We start from the raw sequence: 25,797 nt of genomic DNA on the forward strand, positions 1-25,797 counted from the left end.
CCCTGTCCACCTTGAACTGCCATTGCTCCCCTTCCTATGCTTCCTTGGACAATGCACCTGTGCTACAAACAGACTGGAACAATATCCTGGACTTTCCTCCATCATCACCACATCCCATTGCTCTTTCCCCCTGTATGTTAGCACTTCAATAAACAACCTTTGAAGAAAATCCATTTGGAGTATGTCATGTATATCAAATATGTATTTTTTGAAACAGATACAAACATTGCAAATAAACTGTACATAGAATGAGCATAGATTAATGACCTGTAGCTGGCTGTAGTGATCCCACCAGGAGTATTTGTCAAATCACCAACATCTGCTAAATGAATTGTCAGAGGGAACAGAAAGTGGGTATAGAAGTGTGAAATATCAGCATGCCATTGCCGCACAGATCAGAACAAAAGTCATTGAAATGAAAAGTTGCACTATCCTACTTGTGTGACATTGGAAGTATTGATGGATCACAGATGTTCTGTTGTCCTCATCCTCATCCTCTACCTCCTCATCCTCACTGTCCACAGGGTCTACTGCTGCCCCAGGGGCATCTCCAGTCTCCTCGTCCTGCAGAAAAGGGACATGGCGTCTGAGGGCCAGGTTGTGCAACATGCAGTTTGCCACAACTATCTAGCAGACCTTCTTGGGTGAGTAGCACAGGGATCCACCTGTTAGATGGAGGCACCGGAACCTGGCCTTCAGGAGGTCAAAGGTTCTCTCAATTATCCTTCTGATTCACCCATGTGCCTCATTATAACGTTCTTCTGTTCTTGTCCTGGCATTCCTTACAGGGGTCAGCAGCCATGATAGGTTTGGATAACCAGAGTCACCTGCAAATATTGATGGACAACATTTAGCCACACACTACCCTATATGGCCAACACCACAGGCATACACCAACATATACTGGGTGGGAGCCTGGGCTCACCTATTACTGATACCCTATGCCTCTGTAGTTGGCCCATCACATTTGGGATGCTGCTATTCCTCAGGACAAAGGGATCATACACCGACCCAGGATACTTAGCATTGACGTGAGAGATGTACTGGTCCGCCAAGTACACCAACTGAACATTCATGGAGTGGAAACTCTTACGATTCCTAAACACCTGTTCATTCTGCCGGGGGGACGCAAATGCAATATGTGTACCATCAATCACCCCAAATATGTTGGGGATTGTCCTCAACCTGAGGGAAAACAATGTAGCTGCATATGTGTTTTATCAGGGAAGACAACACTCTTGTCAGCACTATTGAGAACATTGGCTGTGAAATTTCTGCTGCCAAGCCCACTGTCACTTGGAAAGAACCAGTTTGCCAGGAAATGTACTACATACAGCACTTGTACAAGAGGGTGGATCCCAGTGGGGTGACGGATAGCAGATATCAGGTCAGGCTCCAATTGGGATTGTGGCCCTGTCAAGTCTATAGGTGAGGATAATAAGCTTGTCCTCCAGTGTAGCCAATTCCACCCGGGGTATGTCTCCATCTCCTATTAATCCGCAGAGGTAGGTATCTAAGGGACACAAGAGTGACGAGGCTGTTACAAACTGAACATTGGAGCTACAACAGTAGTTTGCATTCCGTAAACATGTAATGGGTCAGTGTGAATTGTCCAGTATGTGTCTATTTCTTCTGTGATGCCCACCTATGAAATGCCGTCCACCTGTCCTGTGTGGAGGGACAGGTGGAAGGTGGGTAATTCTGCTGACGTTGTGCACCGTGGCAGGAGGTGGTCGGGAACTCCTCATTGGTTAAAATTGGGCCCTATGGGGTACAGTGGCCAATGGTGATCTACGCCGACGGTGACAATATACACAGCCGCGGACATGACTGCCATTTTCTATCTGATTCCTCACTTGTTACCTGACCTTCCATAGGAGAGGACCCACACTGCATGTGCTGCTGTGACCTGTGTCTGGAACCTACCATGGCCCGTGTAACCGGGGAAAGGGCCCAGCCTTCACTTCGGAGGAGTTGGAGAGACTAGTGGATGGGGTCCTACCCCAGTACGGACTGCTGTATGGGCCTCCAGACCAACAGGTGAGTACACTGTGGACACGATGCATATGGCATGAATGCATGGAGTTGTGTGTGTGAAGGCCTCATGTAAGGGGGGTGGGTGGATGTCCTCTTTGCTATGTACACGTTGTGTGCTGGGCTATGTGTGTGCCAATGGTGATGGAAATGGGTATGGTGGGCCATATGTGTTACTGGCAGGACTGTTTGTCTAATGGTGTTTTCCTGTGTGTATTGCCTCTGCAGATCATCGCCCATCAAAAGAAGGGTATATGGCGTGCCATCGCCAGGGACGTGCGGACCATGGGGGTCAATGTCAGGCGGAGCACCCACTGTCTTAAATGGTGGGAGGACCTGAGATGCTGGGAACGAAAGACGGCGGAGGCCCAGCTGGGGATGGGCTCCCAACGAGGAAGGGGTGCCATTCGGACCCTGACCCCTCTGATGGCCTGCATACTGGCGGTGGCCTATCCAGAGCTGGATGGGCGCTTGGGGGCATCACAGCAGCCACAAGGGGGTGAGTACAGAGGCTATCATTACAACTTATAGCTGGTGGGGTGATATCCAGGTGGTGGATGTGTGTTAGTGGGTGCCCCTAGGCCAGGCCTGACATAGCAGCGTAGGTCCTCTGGTGGCTTAGGGTTCTGAAGGGATAATCCTGCCTACCTATCTTGTAAGCATCCACTACTAGTCAGGGCTGCGTGGGTCCCAGGTGTGCTGCAGTTGGCGGCGTGTGCCCCTCCTCATACCTTGGTGGCTAGCAATATCAGTGGTGGTGCAATTCATAGTGCATAGACCTATTCCCTGTGTGCGAACCATGGTGTTGGTGCAGCCATTGACCCAATGTATCCTTTGCCTCTCTCCTCCCTTTCTTGTTTTGCCATCCTGTCCTTATGTGCATTAGCATCATCTGGCGGAGGAGCAGAGGCACCAGCGACGGAGGGAGCTGCATCTCGCAGGAGGCAGAGTCCACCGACATTGAGGGCACCAGTGGGACAGAGGGCGAGGGGAGCACCACGGCGGAGACAGGAGGGGACAATTCAGACTCAGATTCCTCCTCCGATGGAAGTTCCCTGGTGATAGCGGACACTTCTGTGACCACCCCAGCTACAGGTACAGCCGCCACCCCGTACCAGCACAGCTCTCCCAGCAGCCTCTCAGCATGTTTCCTGTGCGCGCTCACCCAGGAGGGTGGGCATCTCCTTCGCCCCAGGCACCTCAGGCCCTGCCCCAGTGAGCCCTGCTGCCCTAAGTGAGGAGGCTATTGACCTCCTGAGATCCATCTCTGTTGGGCAGTCAACCACTGTGAATGCCATCCAGGGGCTGGCAGCCCAGATGCAACAATCTAATGCATTCCTGGAGGGCATTCACACTGGATTGGTGGCCCAACAGAGATTGATCCAGGCTCCCCCCTCCAACTACCACTTCCCAGTCCAATTCCCCTCAACCCCAACCCATCCCAAGCACACAGCCAGATGAGCAAGCAGACAGGACAACACCCAAGAGTGTCACAGGCAAACACAAGCACCACAATTCATCCCACAGGCACTCACACAAACACCATCCAGTTGCAGACACAACAACATCCACTGTTTCCACTGTCTCCCCCTCTTCCTCCTCCTCCACCTCCCACCTAGTTGCGTCCACACTCACACCTGCATGCACTACATCATCATCCACTACCTGCATCATCACAACACCAAGCAGAACACACACCTCACTGGCAGATACCTCCACAACAGCCATGCACATGTTCCCTGTGTCCTCTCCCACTGTCTGTCCCCACTCCTAAAGTACACAAACGCAAGCACTCAGACACCCAACAGCCACCCACCTCACAACAGGATACAGCCCATGCACCTGCACCCAAATCCAGCAGACATACACCTTCAACAACCACTCCCTCATCCTCCACTCCAATTACTTCTCCCTCTTCCTGCCCCAATGTCCCTAAAAAGCTTTTCTTTTACACCATTGGCCTCTTCCTTACCCCTCCCCCGTCCTGCACGTATAGCCAGGTTATCACAAACCCAGCCAAGCACCTCAGCCACAAAGTCCACGGGCCCAGTTCCATCCGCACCTACTTGTGGTGGAAAGGATTCCAGGCCACATATAATGAAGGGGAAGGAGCCTGCACCAGTCAGCCAAAAGGGGAAGGAGCCTGAATAGGCCATCCGAAAGGGAAAGGAGCCTGCACCAGCAGGCAAGAAGGAGAAGGAGCCTGCACCTGCCACCTGAAAGGGGAAGGATCCTGCACCAGCAGGGAAGAAGGGCAAGGAGCCTTCACCAGCAGGCAAGAAGGGCAAGGCGCCTGCTCCAGCAGACAAGAAGGGGAAGGAGCCTGCACCAGAAGTTGTCACGGAGCCCCCACCACCAACCGTGGTTGTGCAGCCATCGCAGGGTGCAGGGGCTGTGCAGGAGCCTCCCACCTCTACCACCATCACCACCACAGTGCAGCCATCCAAGGGTTCAGGGGCTGTGCAGGAGCCTCCCACCACCACCAGCAGCACCACCACAGTGCAGCCGTCACCGCCGGCGGACGCCATGTGATCCTGCCTCCATAGGCTGCTGTGCGGCCTGTCCACTCCAGAACCAGTGGGGAAGACACCCACTTGAGAGACCGTGGCCTATCACTCCCCAGGACAAAGCACAAGGCATTTTGCCCCCTCCAGAACCAATGGGGAAGACACCCACCTGAGAGACTGTGGCCTTGCACTCCCCAGGACAAAGCACAGGGCATGTGGCCCCCTCCATAACCAGTGGGGAAGACACCCACTTGAGAGACTGTGGCCTTGCACTCCCCAGGACAGAGCACAAGGCATGCTGCCCACTCCAGAACCAGTGGAGCAGACACCCACTCGAGAGACTTTGGCCTTGCACTCCCCAGGACAGAGCACAGGGCATGTTGCCCCCTCCAGAACCAGTGGGGAAAACACCCACTTGAGAGACTGGTGCCTATCACTCCCAGGACAAAGCACAGTGCATTTTGACCCCTTCAGAACCAGTTGGGAAGACACCCACTCGAGAAACTGTGGTCTATCACTCCCCAGGACAAAGCACAGGGCATGTTGCCCCCTCCAGAACCAGTGGTCTTGTTTCCGCTTCCGGCTGAGGTGCCCCCCTCACCGTGAGGTGCCTGTCTATTTGCCAACTGATGCCCCTGCAGTGTTCCCTCCGTATTGATGCAGGTGACAAGTGGGGCCTTGGACTTTGCCCTCTGCCCATATGCCCCACGCAAACTGAGGAATGGGCAGTGTCCCCTTTTCTGTACATTTGTAAATATCCATAGCATTGGCTAAAATATTATTTATACTGTGTTGATCTTATTACAATCACTTTGGTACATTCCTGTTGTCCTTGCATTATTCGGCCGATTTAGGGGGATTAACTTGTTTTCTTGTGCAGCTGGTTGTGTGTATGGGGTGTGTGTGTGGGGTGTGTATGGTGCGTGTGTGTGTCACTCTCGTTTTCCTCCACCCCTCCATTGTGTGCTAGGCAGCTGTACTCACCGTTGTCGTTTTCCCCGCATTGGTGTTTGTGGTAGAGCAGAACGTAGAATATCATCGGAAATACTTGCAGTTCTGGTTCCATGGTGCTGTGGTTCTTCCCTGTATCTCCAATGGTGAGTCCTTTCACTTCTGTGTAGTGTTTCCGCCAGGCTTTTGATGTTGTTGGTACCGCCCCGGAAAAGGTGGCGGATTGTCTGGTCATAATATGGTGGGCAGAAATTTGACTTCGGCCTGGCTGTAGGCGGCTACCGCCGTGGTACCTGTTGTTTCCGCCCTTGCAGTTGGTGTGGTACATTGGCTGTCTTTTGGAGATCTTTCCACCATGGTCATAATTTGGCAGTAGTTACTGCCGGCCTGTTGGCGGTATTACCGCCACTTTATCACCGACCGCCAAGGTTGTGTTGAGGGCCTATGACTGTTCCCCAGCATAATTCTATGTTATTTATTTCATTCACTTGCTTTTAGGCTTCTGTACTTTAGTTTCAGTAGAATGTTTGAAGTCTTAAACACATGCAGGACAGATTCCATTTTTAGAGAACCTGCCTGCAGTTTTGGTCATAGAAAGTATTTCTGTCACCTTTTGAAGAACCTGAGAACCTGAGAAAATACAATGTATGTTTATGTCTAAAGCCTGAATTTGTTACATTATCATGTGTCACAAGTCTGATGCATCCTACCAATATTGACATGTCAAGGTTTTAGCAGCAGAGACTTAAAGTAAATGTGAGCTATAGAGGAGGCAAATGCTTTCGGTCTTTTTACATTGGTGACATACTTTGCAGTCCAGTTAGATTTACGGTCTTAAAATCCCAATTTGAATCTGCAATGCGGACTAAATGTCAATGGTTAATCCTATATAACTCCCCAGAACTGATCACTGAGGAGAGAGAAACTTCACACAAGATGCAGATCCAGACACCGATCCTGATAGGCACGGCACCAGATTCCACTGACTTAACTGAAGCTGCTCCACTCTTGCAAATCATTTTAATTTCACTAGTGCCAGGATTGTGTTTTCAAACAGACACACTCACCCTGACCTTGTGCTCGAAACAACTGGCAAGCAATTCCAGACAGACAACAAACCTTGCTGTCACCTACAGTGATAGTGAGGTCTGATAGACAGAGTCTGAGAGAAATCTCCTAGGCAAAGTATAAGAGGGGTCTTTCTATGAGGAGTGTGACATTTGCCAGACAGCTTGTGAGTTAGATCTGCTAGGCACAAAACAAGGGAGGACCTCTAGGTATAACATGAAGGAAGGCTTTTAGGCACAATGAGTGAGGGCAGCTGGCAGAGTGTGAGTCAGATTTGCTATGAGTGGGATTAGGGAGGTCTGCTATGTCTAGAGCCAATTTAGGCTACTGACCCTCACCTACAACCCCTGCACAACCTGTGACCCACCTGCCTCAACCAGCACCTGAACTTTCACCACCCCACTAGTCACCTCCAATCAGTCGCCATACACCTCACCCGTACACCACACATCTGCGGAGCAACCATAGAGGACATGCCTTCTCACACCTAGCAGTATAAGCGTGAAATGATCCCCCCCTTCACCTTCAAGACAGCTCAAAACCTGGTTATTAAACTGAGTCCTCAAGCTGACTCCCTGGCAGCTGACACAGTGCCTGGACACGCTTATGGGTGATAAGTGCACCCAACAACTCCACTGATTGATTGATTGAATGATTGATCGATTGATTGATTGATATATGTATATGATATTGCTATAGCCCAAACCTAACAAAAGGCATTGGAGCTCCACACATGGTCAAAAGCAAGCTTAAAACTGGTGAGTAATAGGAGAGGAAGCTGAACTGTAGATGGTTAATGTCTTGTGATGTAGTAGTGTTTGAAGAAGCGAGTCTTCAACTCTTCACCCAACTGGAGCAGTGTTGGGACATCTAGTAGGGATGTGTGACTTATGAACAATAAACTCCAGATACAAGATTTGGCCCAGATTACATCTGCAGGATTTCTGGTGACTGAATTGCCTAACTTGCATTCTGACACTCCTTCAGAGGGCTCCACTCACAATGTTATTTGGGCTTGCAAGTTTGGCTGACACATGCAAATGATCTAATTTACAGATGCAAGCCTTTTTCTAAAACGCAGAATGCAGCACACATAGAAAGAGGAAAAAACGAGGAGAAATTACGATATTTCTCTTCATTATGCATCTCCTGGGTAGGTATATCTTTTTGGCGCATTTCCAGATTTGGAAAATCTGTAAATGCATCAAAAACCATAGGAGGTGCGTGAAAACACCCACAGAACGCATCCCTGTGTGCAGAGTAAGGCAGCGCAGTGATTTCACTCCCTTGCCTTACTCCATATTTTTAAAGTAATTCAAAGCTGCAAAAAGTGGCTTTGCATGGATTAAAAAATGTGACTTAGTGGTTTGCGCCACGCATGTACCATGTTGCGTGGTGCAAGCATGATGCAAACCTCTCATACATAGGCCCCATTTTCTCAATCCCCACACTGGTATAATATTGCACATGAGTGACAGAAGCAAAAGTAGGGATGCTTTGGGAATGTTTGAACAAATCCAAAATAAAGTAGTTCAGGTATTTATTAACCGAGCAAACTTTTCGGACACACTCGAACCCTAGACGTGGTAGGAGATTTAGCACTGATAAGAGTAGGAGGGTATTTGTTTTCCATGGATGGAATGGGATTGGAATACCGCCAAAATAGGTAAAGGTGCAGGAGAATGGGCTAATCCACAAACATGTTTTTTTCACATGAAGAACTAATAAATCAAGAAGTGCCATGGCACCAAAGCGACTGTGTCTCCCCACGCTCTTTTATACCTTATGAACAGTTGTGCAAACAGGAAATCCTATACATGGGAAATCTCATCGGTTTTCCAGGCAGACGCCTTCTAATCTGTGGCTGCCGCACGTTTCTAGGCATAGAATCCATTATAAAATGCAACAACTATAAGTTTGTACACATCCAATGTTTTAAAAACGTGGGTGCCGATTTTCATCGGAAAAGGAGATTTTGTGTGTTGTCCCTTGTATATTCCGAGGGACGGGTGTCCTTGCACAAACAGGGAGGTTTCCCTGCAGAAAGGGGTGTTTTGAACATATTGTGGTTTGTAAAGAGTCAAACATGTAGTCTCATGGTCATTAAAACTTTGGGGCCACATGTGGTGTATACTTGTGTTCTAGAGAATAATGGCATACATGCTCTGTTCTGTTGCGCAATCCGTCAAGGTATGGATCACAACTGACACATGACATACATGATAGGGTGGTTGCTCTGGGTTTTCCTGGTTGGCCTGTAAGACTGCACTGGTGAGGACCGGTTTGGCTGGAATGGTCTGGAGCATTGGGCCTAGTGACAGGGCCACTGTATGGCCTGGGGCCCTGCTGCACTGTGGAGCTGATCTGGCTGGAATTTGCAAGGAGTCAGATGTTAAGACCTTGATATTTTGCTTGCACAATTGCGCAATTCCCCTCTTGCAGTCCTGCCTGTTTGTACACAAAAGCACAGTAAAACTACCAGTATGCGAAATGCTGCTGGATGCAAACCTTGTGCTAGTGTGCCTGGACGTCTCCCACCCTAGGCCGCATCGATGTCAGCTGGTATCAAACCTTTGCAACAAATTCTAAAATGTTTACCTCACGTTAGTGCTGTTACCCATGACCTAAATTTCCCTCTGTACCTGAGCATGCGCATTTGATTAGCAAGTTTTTCTTAGAGATTTTTATTCATATCACTCTTTACAGAATTAAAGTAGATTTTAAAGTTTTTTTGGTACATAATTATGAGTCACTGCTTATGAAAGTTTTCCCTGTTCAACAGTTTATATTTCACTACAAAAGTATTAACTTATGAAGAATATGTCACACTAAATGAAGTTTGTGCCACTCTTAGCACACTTATGGTAACCACTAACCCGAGAAATGTACTGTGATTATAACTTGATCAGTTACTATTAACCTTTGAAAATTGAGGCGATTCAAATATGTCTGCATGATTCTCATTGGATTTAAAAATGTCTTATCATTTAACGTTATTAACGTATTAAATATAAATTTACTGATGTTTAAAGATCAGGAGCTAGTTTGGGGATGAGGGATAAAGTTACTTCTGTCAAAATTCAAGATGACTCTATTCTCCCCTCATGTATTTTCTCTTGCCCTATTTAGAGACCTGTGGAAAGTGGAATCACGGATGGTGGAAACTCCAGATGCTCCACCATTAGTAACAACCCCCTGGCAATGTCAACGTCACTATAAACGATGCCACCGCAACCACCTGGTTCAGGCTAGCCAGTCCGCGGAGTTTTTTACAACCCATGGCGGTCTCGAATGGAATGCCCATGCAAGCGCTGCTGAAACGGATAGGGCCTGGAAGACATGGGTTGTGGGGTACAGGCTATGACCGAATTCAGCTTTCAAAACTTGAGTTTTGCCCATTCTTAACATTCTATTCAAGGTGTATCTAAGAGAAATCCCTTGTATTTTTGATGTCACATTTAAGAACACACAAGGGTACTTCGTGTCCGCTCACAATGCGTGTCTGCGTACTGTGGTGGAATAGCCCTGACGAAGTCAGTTGGAAAAATAATTGTCCAGTGGTGAAACGTGTATTGGCTAGTGTGCAAGAACCTGTACATCAAGAACTGCACTTTTGATCCAATTGGAAATAATGAATGTGAATTGATCATCTTCAAGATGTTCAACTATTGATGATTACAAAATTATGAGTATGTGCTTGGAGGACTATTTTGTTTTCTATGGACTTTTGGCTCTCTTGAGAAATTTGTCTGGCATTTCCTTCCCCAGAAGCACTCGCCACTATTATTCATCTCTTTTTGACACATTTTGACATGATAATTGTGCTGCAATAGCCAACCACTGATCTATTGTTATGCGCCATCAGAGAATCCACTCTGGCTGCTTTCATCTGGCCCTTGTCTTCTGGGTGATGCAGTGAGGTCTGGTGATATTTCTTGGTGGGCACACACGCTTGAAGATTCCTATATTGCTCTAAAGCAGCGGCTCCCAATGTGTGGTCTGCACCCCCCCCCCCCCCCCCCCTGGGGGTCGGTGACACATTCCCAGGGGATCCGCAAGCCTGGGCCGACGGGAAGGCACTTCTCCAGCTGGGGCACCTCTCTGCCTGTTTTTAGGGTCGAGTCTGTGAGACACTGTTGTAGATAGAAAAGGGGTTGGAGCCTGCCTGATGCTCACCATTTTGTGGTTTACCTGACACTCTTCTTTACAGCCTGCTAATTTGTCCACTTCAGGCCTGGCATAATTTCCAGTCCTGTTGTGGAGAAGGGATCAAGCACTGATTGATTTAACTTAATTAGTGCCGGTCGTCTGCTGTCAACATGATTGAGGTACTATTTCTCTTCCTTTCCCATCCCCTGACCTCCTCCCTGTTTGCCAAATCCTCCCCCTGCTCCCTAGTGGCTGCTGGTTGCTACCTCCATCAATCCTAGGCTCCTCCGTTCTTGCTTTTTTTAGGCAGGGGAAGATGAATTGATGTGCCCATGATCACAGACTGGTGAGCAGACAGCAGGATTCAAACTGGGGTTCCTCACTTACAAAGTGGCAGCTTTGGCGTTTGTTTGTAGCTAGAGCGGTGTTCACTGTGCAGCTAGCCTGCATTTGTGAGTGCTTGGGGTATGTGAGGTCACTGTGAGTTTCTGTGTACATTAATCATGTGTTTGTGTGATCAGTGTACGTTTTTTTCCTAATTTCAGTTTTTGGTTTAATTTGTTGTCAGTTTTTGTGTATGATGTGAGCATGTTTGGTTATGGTGGGTCTCTGCGCTCAGTATCAGCACTGATGCACCATTTTTCTTGCATCACACCCTGCCCTACCTAACAACACCATAGGTGAACCATATTTTCAATACGGCACACCATGGTGATTATTACCACAAAATCGTCAGAAATTTTGACGCTGTTGTGACGCTTTGCTGCACTAGCGTCAAACAGTTTGATGCTAGTGCTGTAAAGTGCAAGGAGGCCCATAGGTTACTATGGGTGCATCATTTTTGGATGCCTCCTTGTGCCAGCATGCCCCCATGTATACAATATGCCTGACTGAGGCATAATGTGGTGCAAGGGGATGCAAAGTGGCACAATGATGCCACTTTATAAATATGGTGCAGTAAAAATGCTTCCTTAATGCCACAATTTGCGCAGAAACAAATGACTCTAATGTGGCACAAGGAGGCGCTAAGGGCTTGTAAATATGCCCTTTAGTGTTTTTAGTGTTTCTGTTGTGATTAGTGTGTGAGTGTTAGACCTGCCAGCCTTAGGGTGGTCACCCCCAACTTTTTGCCTGCCTCCCTCCACTTTTTGACACTGTTTTTGCCTGTTTTAGAGCTCTGCGCACTTTACCACTGCTAACCAGTGCTAAAGTTCATATGCTCTCTCCCTTAAAACATGGTGACACTGGCTCCTACTCAATTGACATATTTAATTTACTTATAAGTCTCTAGTAAAGTGCACTGCACGTGTCCAGGGCCTGTAAATTAAATGCTACCAGTGGGCCTGCAGCACTGATTGTGCCATCCACATAAGTAGCCCCTTAACCATGTATCAGGCCTGCCAGTGCAAGGTATGTGTGTGCAGTTTCACTGTCACTTTGACTTGGCATTTAAAAATACTTGCCAAACCTTAAACTCCCCTTTTTCTACATACAAGTCACCCCTAAGGCAGACCCTAGGTAACCCATAGGGCAGGGTGCTGTGTAGATAAAAGGCAGGCCATATACCTATGTGTTTTCTAAGTCCTGGAAGTGGAAAACTCCTAAATTAGTTTCCCACTTCTGTGAGGCCTGCTCCTTCCATAGGCTACCATTAGGGCTACCCTCATATACTGTTTGAGTGGTAGATCCTGATCAGAAAGGAGTAGACTGGTCATATTTAGTATGGCCTGAATGGTAATACAAAATCATGCTGACCTGTGAGGTTGAATTTTATAATACTATTTTAGAAATGCCACCTTTAGAAAGTGAGCATTTCTCTGCACTTAAAATCCTGCTGTGCCCTACAGCCTGTCTCCAAACCATGTCCTGGCTGGGCTGGTTGACAGCTCCCTTGTGCATTTCACCCAGACAACCACAAACACAGGATGCTCAGTCACACCTGCACACATCTGCATACTGAATGGGTCTTCCTGGGCTGGAAGGGCGGAGGGCCTGACACTTACATTTCAAAGGACAGTGGCCTGCCCTCACACAATGGACTGCCAAACCCCTACTGGGACCCTGGCAGACAGGAGTGTACTGAAAGGGGACCTTGTGCACTTCAAAACCACTCTTTGAAGTCTTCCCCACATCAAAGGCACTTTTAGGTATTTAAACTGGGTCCCTGACCCTACCAACTTAGACACTTCCTGGGACAGGCACTCTGAACCGGATCCTGCACCCTGCCAAGAGGAGCTGCCTGGCTGCCCAAAGGACTCACCTGGACTCCTTTGCTGTGAAGGACTACTGCCTTGCTGTTGCCCTGCTACCTTGCTGGCCTCTGTCTCTGCTGAGAAGTGCTCTCCAAGGTCTTGGATTGAGCTTGCCTTCTGTTTCCTAAAGTCTCAGGGCCAAAAAGACCTGATCTCTGCAAAGGAACTCCTTGTGTGACGCAAATCGTCGCACAGCCTGCCGTAATCGATGCACAGCCTGCTTAGCCATGAAAGAATCATCTCATCGCCGAACCAGAATGATGCAGCCCAGCTCCCCGAGTGGAGATCGACGCAGTGCCAACATTTAGACAGGAACTTTACACACAGCCCACTGGATTGACGCATCCCCGAGCTGGAAAGACACAGCCCGACTTCCTGCGGGTGGAATCGACGCAGCATCTACCGTGTGACAGAAACTCTGACGCATCGCCCACTGGATCAATGCAGCATCTGTGACTTCGTCCTGCAAGCCCAGGATTTCCACCAATCGTCCCTGGGCATCAAAAGACCCCACATCGTAAGGAGGATTCATACCTGTGTGTCGGAATTCAATGCAAAGTCCTTGCCGCATGGAAAATAATTGACACAACATCTGTGTGCACCCCGGAAATCCGACGCACACCCTTCGTTTTCCTCCCATATCTCAGCGCATGCAATTTTGACAGATACCAGGTACTTTGTTCTAAAAAAAAACACTTGTTGCTTTATAAAGACCCTTCTTATTATTAGTGATATTTAAACTTTGAAAATTATATCTTGATCGTTTTGACCTTCATTTATTCAGATAAATATCTAATATTTTTCTAAAACTGTGTGGTGTATTTTTGTTGTGTTTTCCCTGTGTTATTGCATGATTTATTGCACAAATACTTTACACATTGGCTTCTGAGTTAAGCCTGACTGCTCAGTGCCAAACTACCAGTGGATGTGCACGGGATAATTTGGATTGTATGTGACTTACCCGAACTAAGAGTGTATACCTCTGCCAACTAGAGACCCCATTTCTAACAGTGAGTATCTGTTTGTTCAGTATCCCTCTTTCTGTGACTCTTGTCATTGTGCGTTTCTGTGTGTTTTTATGTGTGACCATTGGGTTTTTGTATCCCTGTATTTGAGGTAGATATATATTTCTTTTTGACTGTATTTCTAAGTGTAACCCAAGTGTGGTGTGTGTCTGCGTGTGGTCAGTGTGTATGTCTGTGTGTGATCGGTTTTTGTGGCTGTTTGTAGTCTGTTTGCTTCTATTTGTTCTTTTGCAATTTTCCACCTTTGGTGTCAATTCTCCTTTATGCCAAAATTGCAGGAAGGAGTAAATAGAAAATCACACAATCTAGACATAGTAGACAGTTGGACAAATCACACTCCAGTGTAAAGATTTTTTCCCCAGGTATAATTTCTGTTCAAGAATCGATAATTTAGTCTCTTCCAAAGATCAGGAGCCCCTCCAAAGTGAAAAGACAGGAGGAACCTTGTTAGATAATTCTATGATAATAAAAAAGATTCTAGAGTTGAGGAAGCCCAGTTTTGGAACACAATGAACACTTGACCCTTCTCTCTTTGTTGAGCAAAATCGATCTCCACTTATTGAATATTTAAAGGCACATGTGGTTACAACCACTTCTTTTTCAGCCTGGGATGTACATAAGATCTTGTTACAAGGAAGTGTGCAGAGTTTACAATAATGCGAAAGCGAGGGGAGGAACAAGAAGAAGAATGTTTCTGTTTGTGTTCAGTGTGTGTTTCTGGGCACAGTCATTGTCTGCTCAGCCACCATAGTCATTGTGTGTCATCAGTGTGTCCTTTGCTGTGTGGTGAATGTGTGTGTTGTAGCAGTGCTTGGGTCGAGAGTGTGCTTTGTGTGTGTGGTTGATGTGTGCCTCACACTTTAATCCATATATTTAGGTCTGGAGGTAGCCAAGGCGCTCGATATACATATATATATATATATATATATATATATATATATATATATATATATACATACATACATACATACATACATACATGCATATATATAACTGAAAGGCCCTGCAAGTGTGGCTAATATTATTTATTTATATATAATATTATCCACAATTGCAGGGGCTTTCAGTCAGACCTCTTCATCCATTGGTCTGCTATAATGTCAATCATAGTTTGCTCTGCACACTGCAACAAGGGGCACAGGGTCCTTCTACTTCAGTAATTTGTTTAACTGACTAGAGAGAGGGCATTCTGCTCTTGCACAAAGTGGACATCCATTTAGGTAGTCTCCTTCATCCCATGAAGTACTACTGCAACAATTGCATACATATATTTAAAAAGAGTGTATATTTTGGTTTTAGACAATGAGTGCTTTGTTTAAGTGTGGTACCAGATGTTCCCCCAACACTTCTACCACTGTACTTGTGTGACATCTGTTGTCATGCCAAAAACATTTATGAACAAAATAACCATTGCCAAAGCCTAAGGTTGGCAGCCAACACTGACCTACTGGCTCTGTAGTGTTTGTTGGCTGTAGTCAGCACATATTTCTGGGTGAGATCAATGTATGCTTTTGTGCACGTATCTGTGTGGATGGTTGGTGTGGTTAGCAGTGGTGTCAGTGTGTCTTCCTGTTTGTGATTAGTGCATATATGTACGTCTCTTTGTTCAGTCACTCATTTTCTGTGGTCAATATATGTTTGTGTATGGAGGCAGGTTTAACAAGTATGTTTGTGTTTTTCAGTGGTTAATATGAGCTTCTATATGTGGTCCTTGTGGGTGGTCAGTGCCTGTTTCTGCACAACAGTATGTTTATGATTATTGTGACTTCCTTTATCAATCAATCAATCAATCAAGTAGTATTTGTATAGCATGACTACTCACCTGTGAGGGTCTCGAGGTGCTGGGGGGAGAGGAGGACCCTCATCCAAAGAGCCACGTCTTGAGGTTCTTCCTGAAGATGGTGAGCGACTGGCTTTGTCTGAGGTGCACTGGAAGGTTGTTTGAGATCTTCGCTGCAGTGTAGTTAAAAGATCGACCTCCGGCGGTGGTTTTGCAGATGCGAGGGTTGGTGGCCAGGGCCATCTGGGCAGAGCAGAGGGATCTGACGGGGTGTGAAAGGAGACGCGGTGGTTCAGGTAGGCTGGTCCTGCGTTGTGTATGCCCTTGTACGTGTGGGTGAGAAGCTTGAAGGCGATTCGCTTCTTGACTGGTAGCCAGTGGAGGGTCCTCAGGTGTTGGGAGATGGGTTCTTGGCGAGGGAGGTCCAGAATGAGTCTGGCAGTAGCGTTCTTTATGAGTTGAAGTTTTTTCCTAGATGAGGTGCCGGCGTAGAGGGTGTTGCTGTAGTCGAGCTTGCTCGTGACAAAGGTGTGGGTGACTGTCCTGCGACAGTCTGCTGGGATCCATCTGAAGATCTTCCGGAGTTTGCAGAGTGTGTGCCAGCAGGAGGAGATGACAGAGTTTACCTGGTGGGTCATGGATAGGGAGGAGTCGAGGATGATTCCTAAGTTGCCGGCGTGCTCAGTCGGTGCAGGGAGGGTGGTGAGGGAAGTGGGCCACCAGGAGTCGCCCTAAGCTGAGGTGGTATTTCCAAAGATGATGAGCTCTGTCTTTTCGGAGTTGAGCTTGAGGCAGCTTTCTCTCATCCAGGTGGTGACGGCTTCCATTCCTACGTGAAAGTTCCTTTTGGCTGTGTCCAGGTCTTTGGTGAGGGAAATGATGAGTTGTGTGTCATCGGCATATGACACGATGTTCATAATGTGGCTTCTGACGATGGCAGTAAGAGGGGCTATGTATACGTTGAACAGTGTCGGACTCAGTGAGGATCCTTGGGGAATTCAGCAGTTGACTCCTGTGGATCTGGAGGTGTAGGACGGGAGTCTGACCCTCTGCGTCCTCCCAGAGAAAAAGGAGTGGATCCATTCCAGGGCTCTTTCGCAGATTCCTATGTCGTGGAGTATGATCTGCAGAGTGCTGTGGAGGACCGTGTCGAAAGCTGCTGAGAGGTCAAGGAATATGAGTGCTGCGGTGTGCCCGCGGTCTAGGAGTAATCGGATGTCATTGGTGGCTGCCAGGAATGCTGTCTCTGTGGTGTGATTGCTACGGAAGCCGGACTGGGAGCTGTCCAGGGAGTTGTTGGCTGTGATGAAATTCCATAATTGTGCATTGATTGCTTTCTCTAGTACTTTGGCGGGGTAAGGTAGCAGCAAGATGGGCAAGAAATGATTTACTTCTGATGGGTCGGCCAAAGGTTTCTTCAAGAGAGGGCATATTTTGGCGTGTTTCCAGTCCTCAGGGAAGGTGCCCATGCTGATGGAGCAGTTGATTGTGTTACGAAGCTCGGGGGCAATGGATGCGCTGGCTCTGATGTATATGTGGTGCGGGCAGGGGTACGAGGGGGCTCCAGAGGGTGTGCTGTTCATGATGTTGACTGTTTCCTCTGTGGTGAGTGTGGACCAGTCGTGGATGGTCTGGTCGGGTTCTGGGGCGGTCAGTCACAGGTTCTGGTGCCAGGTTACACAAAGCTGTTGTAGATGTCCTAGATCTTGTGGTGGAAAAAGGAGGCGAGTTTGTTGCAGAGGTCCTGTGATGGGGGATGCTGGTGGCTTCGTAGGGGGGATCTGTAAACTCATTGATGACAGAGAAGAGTTCCTTTGAGATGTGTGCGGAGGAGTTGATGCGCTCTCGGAGTGCGTCCTTCCTTGCTATCTTGATTTTTCGGCGGTGGGCGGTGGTTGCGGTTCTGAATGAGGCGAGGTCTTCGCTGGATTGGCTGTTCCTCCATTTTTTCTCTAAGCGTTTGTGAGTTTGCTTTGATTTTTGGAGTTTGGTGGTGACCCAGCTATCCTTCTTAGGTACTTGTTTGGCCGATATCAGCCAGAGAGGGGCTAGAGTGTTGGCGCATTCGGTGATCCATGTGTTGAGATTAAGCGCTGCTGTGTTGGTGTCATCAGAGAGGGGAGGGAAGGATTTGGCAATTGATGAGGTGAGTTGCTCGTTGGTGATTTCGTTCCATTTCCTGTGGGGGGTCCTGGAGGTGAGGGTGTGGTGATTGTGAAGTGTATGCAGCGGTGGTCGATCCAGATGGTGATTCGGTCGCTTGAGGTAAATATGGGGTCCAGAGTGTGTCAAGTGATGTGTGTGGGTGTGGAGAACAGCTGTCTGAGGCCGAAGTTGGCGAGGTTGTCGAGTAGAGAGGTGGTATTTGGGTCAGTGTGGTGCTCGAGGTGGAAGTTCAGGTCGCCAAGAAAGAGGTAGTCGACTGACGCCAGGGCCTGGGGGGTTAGCGATGTCTACAAAGTCGTCTATGAAAGCTGGGCGGGGGCTGGGTGGCCTGTACACCAGGGTGCCGTGGATGGAGGAGTTGTGGTTCCATGGTGGTGCAGTGATCTTCTTGGATGGCCTTGACACGTAGTGAGGACTTGTGTACGATGGCCAGTCCTCTACTTGGGTGGGAGGGCTGGTCCCGCCTTAGGATGCTGTAACCATTGGGAATGGCGATGGCGATGCCTGGACCCGAGGTGGGGTTGGTCCAGGTCTCAGTGAGGAAGGCAGTGTCCAGTCAGGTTGTGTTAATCAGGTCCCAGAGTTTGCTGATATATTTGTGGAGGGAGCGGATGTTCAGGAGTGGGCAGTTGATGGAGTTGTGGAGGTTGTTTGTATCTTTGTGTGTGGACAATGCCTTTGGTTTGTTGAGGTTGGTGCTGAAGTTGCAATTCCTGCAGGTGAAAGGTCCTTGGGTGTCCTTGGGGGGAATGGTGCAGTTGTTGAGTCGTCCAGTGTTGAGGCAGGGGAGGGTCTCGGAGTCATAGCAGAGACAGTCCAGGGGGTGGTTTAACAAAGATCCAGGGTTCCTGGCGCTGGGCACGTTCCAGGCGCGAACGGGCAGAGATGGGCTTGCCTTTGGTGCACCTGCTGCAAGGGGCCACCATTAAGAAGGGGTGGGGGAGCAGTCAGCTGGGAGGCGGGAAGGCGGGAAAGGTGCTTCGCAGAGGACAGGGGGGCAGAGGGGGAGGGGAGAAAGGAAAGAGCACTAGGAAATAACATGGGATGAGGGAAGGAAAAGGCAGAAAATGCAAGAGTGGAAGAGTGACAGAGAGAAGACAAGAAAAGGAAACTACTTACTTGTGATGGCCACTAGACCACCAGGGATGAGGCGCAGGGACGAGCCTGCAGGTGGAGGAGGGCCTCAAACTGAGAGCCCGAAGACTCTCAGTTCGCCCCAGGCAAGAGGCAGAGGCAGCAGCAGCAGCCAGAGGAGCTGGGGAGGGCAGCAGACGCTGACCAGGAGGTAATTTCGTATGAGAGGGTAAAGGCAGTCTGTGTTTCTGTATGGGATCAGTGTAAAAACAGTTTGTGTTTCCTTATGAGGGGGTGGGAGGAAATGTAAGGGGTAGAGTGTGTTGCTGTGTGTGGTTCTTTATAATAAGAATGTGTTTGTGTTTTACTTGTGTGTAATTTGTGCTGTGTGTGTCTATGTGCCTATCCGGGTGTTTCTGCCTGGGCTCAGTTTGTGGGTATTGTTAATATGTATTTTAAGAAGTGATCGTGCGGTGATCAGTTTGTCCAGTGGTGGGTGGTTGTAAATGTGGAGCTGGTATACTTTTCTTTGTGGTTAGTGTGTCTGTGGAGAGTCATTGCATGTTTCTGTGTGATTTGGTGTTTTCTATAATTCATTTTATGTATATGTGCATGACCTGCATCAGGGCATGCCATCCCTTTTAACCTAAAGGAACCTAGTTCCCTTGGGGCCCTGCTCAGTAATGGAAGGAGCTTAGAGCTTTCTTGCAGTTCTAGCTACAGGCAGACTGTTACAAATCAGATCATGCTGGATCCCAAATTAGGTGCTCTTATATTGTTTGTAATTAATGGTTTGTTGATCATGTAGTTAGCGTTTTTATGTTATGCCAGGACTACTGGAATTGTTATTTAGTGGCTGCATGTCTTTTGCATAGTTATTGATTTATCCCACATGCCACATAATTTACCATCTGCTGCATGATTTGCACATTTCAACAAAGTACATTTGTTTCCATCTCACCTCACCACTACAAAATGTAATAAAAAATGTTGCATGTGGTGGTGCGTAGTGGTAGACTTTTCAAAGATTTATCTGGACACCTTCCATTACTGAGTATCGAATTCAGAAGTTTGACTGGCACTAATGAGATGAAAGCTTAAACCAGGTAGTCTTGATGCATGTTAAAAAGAAAAAAAATCATATAATGCAATCACAGAATGTGCTGCCTTATGCTACATAATTAGTCAACCCTGACACATAACTTGATACTTCACTGTTGATTTCTTCCAGAGGCCCTGGTTATGTAACTTATTATTGAGTATGCACGATGTCAGTGTGTGCCTGTTTTTAGGGTCAAGGCTGTGACAGCAGGCGCTAGCGCACGCATATAGCCTGCGAGATGCTGTTGTAGTTAGGAAAGGGCATGGAGCTTGCCTGTCACTCACCATTTGGTGGCTTAACTGACACTTTTCTTTACAGCCTGGTAATTCGTCCACTTCAGGCCTGTCATCATTTCCTGTCCTGTGGTATGCCGGCTGCAAAGAACGTGTATCATGCAAGTAACAGTATTTTATGTGTATAGCACAGTGGGTTACTGCTTTTGTTGGAGATTCTTTTGTTGCTATGCAGCTCATAAATTACGAACGTAATCTAGCACAGTGAGCTATGAACTGCAACTGCGAACTGCATGGCACAAATTAGAAAGTTATGTTTTTTTCCAGTCTTTATTATCCTAATGGTGCTAAAAAAGGTTTGCTTGCGTAGAAATACATTCTTATTATTTAAGTTAATGTTAACCACTGTGTTATGTTCTGAATCCTGAGTTTGTGCTTCACCAGACCAGGCACTCTTAGAAAAAGCCTACTAGTGTGGATGACATGTGAATCCTACACCTTGTAGTTGCCTGTAAAGTGCTCCAACACCCTACACTGGTATGAGCATTGCTATAAAATAAATGAATTACATGTGGCAGAGAGACTATGGAGAGATGAGAGGCCCCTATGGTTTTACTTCCTTTCCCCGCCACATACTTATGAGAAAAATCGCTCTCATATCTTATGTACCTAAAAAATAATTATAATTTTCCCATGTAATGTGACCCCGGGTATGAGTAAGAGGCCCCAAACATCCATATTAAACGGGCTACTTATTTATCATCAGTCCGGTCTTTTGGTGTGTTGTCAGTTTGTGTAGCAGCATGTGGTCCGTGTGTGCCTGTTTTTATCTTCAGTCGGGTCTTGGAGCGTATGGTCAGTTTGTGTTGCTGCACGATGTCAGTGTATGTCTGTTTTAGGGTCGAGGTTGTGACAGCAGGTGCTAGCGCGAGCATTTAGCTTTTGAGACGCTGTTGTAGTTAGAAAAAGGCTTGGAGCTCGCCTGTCACTCACCATTTGGTGGCTTAACTGACACTCTTCGTTACAGCCTGGTATTTCGTTCACTTCAGGCCTGGCATCATTTCCTGTCCTGTCGTGGAGCAGGGATAAAGCACTGATTGATTTAACTTAATTAGTGCCCGTCTGCTGCCCGTCCGCTGCTCCAGATGTGATTGAGGTACTATTTCTCTTGCATTCCCGTCCCCTGATCTCCTCCCTCTTTGCCCACCCCTGCTCTCGCTCACTTGTGGATTCTGCTTGCTCCCTCCATAGATCCTTGCTACTCCCGTTCCTGCTTTTTTTGGGCAGGGGAAGCAAAAGTGATGTACCCACAATTACAGATCATTGAGCCGATTCCAGGACTCAAACTCAGGTTCCCCAGTTACAAAGTTGGCAGCCTTGGCCCTAGAGTAAGCATGGATGTCTGTGTGTCTTCATTGTCGTTGTTACCTTTGGCGTCTGTCCTTTCCTACTTAATATCTATCTTAATCTTTTCTGCCTACTATTTGTGGCACTTGAGCAATCTGCATGTAGCCCCACTTTTCTTGCGCCCATTTGCGCCCCCCTTTCACCAGCATGTGTGCGTTGTATTTAAAATAGGGCGCACCATAGTGCATGGTAGGGGGTAATAGCGTCAGAATTTCTATTAATGTACTATTCAGGGTTAGTGCCAAGGTTTTGGCGCTAACCCTGGACAGTCCATAGAGAGCCATTGTAAACAATGGCATGCCCCCTTTAACGCCTGCTCTGAGCAGATGTTAAAAATGCCAAAAAAATTATGCAAAGAACTCTTTTAGATTTCTTTGCGGCATTTCTTCAGACCCCCTAACAGGGGAATGCCCCCCTTGTATACTTTATGCCTGGCACAGACATAATGTTGCGCAAGGGGCTACAAAGTGGTGCAATGCACGCCTTGTTGGGCCACATTTGCGTAAAAAACAAATTACGCTAATGTGGCTCATGAAGGCACGGGGGGCTTTTAAATCTGCACCTTATTTTCGTGTCTAATTCTCCCCTCTTGTTTTTGTACATTTCTCTATACATTTATGGTGAAGTTATGCAGTCTTGTTCCCAAGCACTTTGGTACTATGCACATTGATACTTAGCAAATGACAGTCCAGCAGCTAGGCTTCTGCAGTGGTTTACAAGGTCCATGTCATGGGCCAGAGGGACCTGAAGACTGACTGACATTTTACGGTGCAATATGTGCACACACAGTGAACATCTCTGCTACCCGCAGCAAGGAGTCCGCAGAGCCAGCATGCCGATGGTGAATCCCTCAGATTCTAGAGAGGCAAGCGGTACTGACTGGGTCAATATGTTATAAGTGTCTTCTTTTCCCAGCATCTTATGTATTCAGTGCACTATCGTAGGTGTGAACCATGCTAGTTCAAGAAGCAGGTGTGATAACTCGAAATAGCACATGGATGTGAAACAGCAACAGTACGTACTGTGACGTGCAGCCAAAGTGTCAAATTGACTCAAGTTCCCAATAATGTATATATTGAGAGACACACACCCACTTCATGTTACAATGTGTAGCCTTTGTTATTCATCAATTCGCCTACTCATCCATCCACCCACCCTCTGTCCTTCCAACACCTGCCTCCACCCGTCTGTCCACCCACACATTGTCCTTCAAACAAACACCTTCGTCCATCTATCCATCCACCCTCCCACTGTTCTTCAAACACCCAACTCTCTCCGTTGGTCCACCCATGCACTGTCCTTCCAACAACCATCTACATCATCCATTTACCCACCCACTGTCTTTACAACACCCACCTCCATCCGTCCATCTATTTCCAATGTATGTGAATATTATGCAAATATAAATATGTACCAAATAAGGATTAAAGATAAGTGGCATGCATGCACTACCACTACAACCATTTCAGGCTTTACCATCAGCATATTCTGATGTTGCTGTATGCTAAAGTTGGCATATCTTGACAACAGCATATCTTGATGTCAGCATTTTTTGGCGTCAGCTTATCGACATCGGCATACCTTATTGTTGGTGTATCTTGGCGTCATGATATATTGGTGGTTACACATCCTGATATGGGCTATCTGTTCTCTGCAGCTCAGACCCCCATCTGTCGACCATGCCACATAATCTAACTACACAAATCCACTCCACATCACACACAATTCCACAACTAACAATTCCAATCCACCCCACAGAATTGTACTCCACACCACATACATCCACTCCACTCCAAACCAAAACACATAGGTAAAAGACATTGGTATTTACAATGCCAATAGCTCTAACTCCTGAAAATGAGAGACCTATTGGCATTGCCAATACTTGTTATTTTTTACTTCACTTCTGCAGCAGTTTGAAAAGCAGGCTAAAGTTCCATGTACATCAAGCAGCTTTCGGGGAAAAATACTAGTTTCAAGATAACTCTGATGATTAATGTACCTGCTGGAGAGAGATGGGAGTTTGGTTTAGCAGCAGCTTTTGACTCATCTAAGGTACCACAGATGGTTAATATGCCGGCTGCAGAGAAGTTGTATCATGCAAGTAACAGTATTTTATGTGCATGGCACAGTGGGTTACTGCTTTTGTTAGAGATTAATTTGTTTGCTGTGCAGCTCATAAATTACGATTGTAATCTAGCACGGTGAGCTATGAACTGCAACTGCGAACTGCATGGCACAAATTAGAAAGTTACGTTTTTTTCCAGTCTTTATTATACTAATGGTGCTAAAAAAAGGTTTGCTTGCGTAGAAATACATTCTTATTATTAAAGTCAACGCTAGCCACTGTGTTCTGTTCTGAATCCTGAGTTTTTGCTCCTCCAGACCAGGCCCTCTTAGAAGAAGCCTACTAGTGTGGATGACATGTGAATCCTACACCTTGTAGTTGCCTGTAAAGTGCTCCAACACCCTGCACTGGTATGAGCGTTGCTATAAAATAAATGAATTACATGTGGCAGAGAGGCTATGGAGAGATGAGAGGCCCCTATGGTTTTACTTCCTTTCCCCCGTCACATACTTATGAGAAAAATCTTTCTCATATCTTACGTACCAGAAATTGCTTTGTAATGTAGCATCTGACCTCAGGATTCAGCTTTCCTAAATAAAATCAAACATTGAATTGTTAGTCGCTTAGATGCAGCACCATCCTTTCAATTAAATTTTTTCGAATCTTGCATATTTTTTCAATATAAAATATTTGTTTGGTTTATACTTGGTTGTGTACTTTTGTGAATTACTGTTTTAATGTTTGAAATTTAAACAATACAAATTGCTTGGGGTCCCCAGCTTCCAGTAATGATTCAGTGGGGGTCCTCAAGTGTTAAAAGGTTGGGAACCACTGGTTAATACAAAGACTCAACATATGTGACAATGTGTCCCCGGCCTGGCTTTTACTTGACGGCTTTTACTAGATTGGCCTCATCCATCTCTTCTTCCTACTGGAGCTTATTTAACTACGGAAAAAGTGCCCATTTCTCACCAGCAGCTTCTTCATCCTCATCTTCCTCTTCCTTTAGGATGTCCCTTTTTTTAGGGCCGAGTGCACAAGAGCTCTGGCTCCTGTTGCAATCTCTCTGTGGGCTTTTAACCACAACAATGTCACGCCCATCAGTTTAATTGGTTTGTGGGTTTGCCTTTTAAAATACGCTTGATTTATTTTGAGGAAGGCATGCATAGGTCATGCTTTTCGGGTGTTTAGCCCTCCTCAAGCGCACCGGCCAACTACTGAAAACATATGAGGCTCCATGTTTTCCGCATGGCTTCTGGACTAATTTTTCTTTTTATTTCCTACGCAGCACGATCTCGCTGGGCAGCCGTCAAGCGCTTTGCCTGACATTGACCCTGTTACATAGATAATTACATAATTGCGATACATTTGTCTGCGAGAGAACTTCTGTTTCCTTTTGTATGCTCCTTCACACTCATGATCATGATGTGGCGCAACACTTTAAATTGGCTCCCCTATTTAAAACTGTATTACTTTTCATTTTCAATTTAGGTGGCAAGAAAAGTCCGGTTAGGACTTTACAACGCTGACAGCTCCAAGTCAAACAAATGTGAGACCCTTTGCATTGCAAATGCTTGTTCTGGTTTGTTTGTTCTCTGTGCAGACCTTGACGACGTGGAATTCACTGACTCACTTCACACCATGAATGGAACCTTTGGTCGTGCACAAGAGGCGCACAGATATGGCCATGTGTAACTCCGAACCATCCACTTCACTGCCCCATGCAATCTTAGACGGTTCTCCTCTCCGTGTCTCGCTCCCCGACTTTCTCCCTTTGTCGTTCTCTCTTCATCTGTCTCTTTCCTCTAAAATTTCCTCTCACCCATTCTAGCCTTCGTTGTCTGCTTTCTGTATTTTTCCTCTTCCTACAGTTCTTTTTTTCTTCTTCCTTTTCATCTCTTTCTCTTTTCTTTCTTGCCTATTTGAGGATTGAATTACATGTTTGCTGACTGCACATAATGGTGTTTGCAAACCCACATTT

The sequence above is a fragment of the Pleurodeles waltl genome, chromosome 7 (assembly GCF_031143425.1).
Source record: "Pleurodeles waltl isolate 20211129_DDA chromosome 7, aPleWal1.hap1.20221129, whole genome shotgun sequence".
NCBI classification, from domain to species: domain Eukaryota; kingdom Metazoa; phylum Chordata; class Amphibia; order Caudata; family Salamandridae; genus Pleurodeles; species Pleurodeles waltl.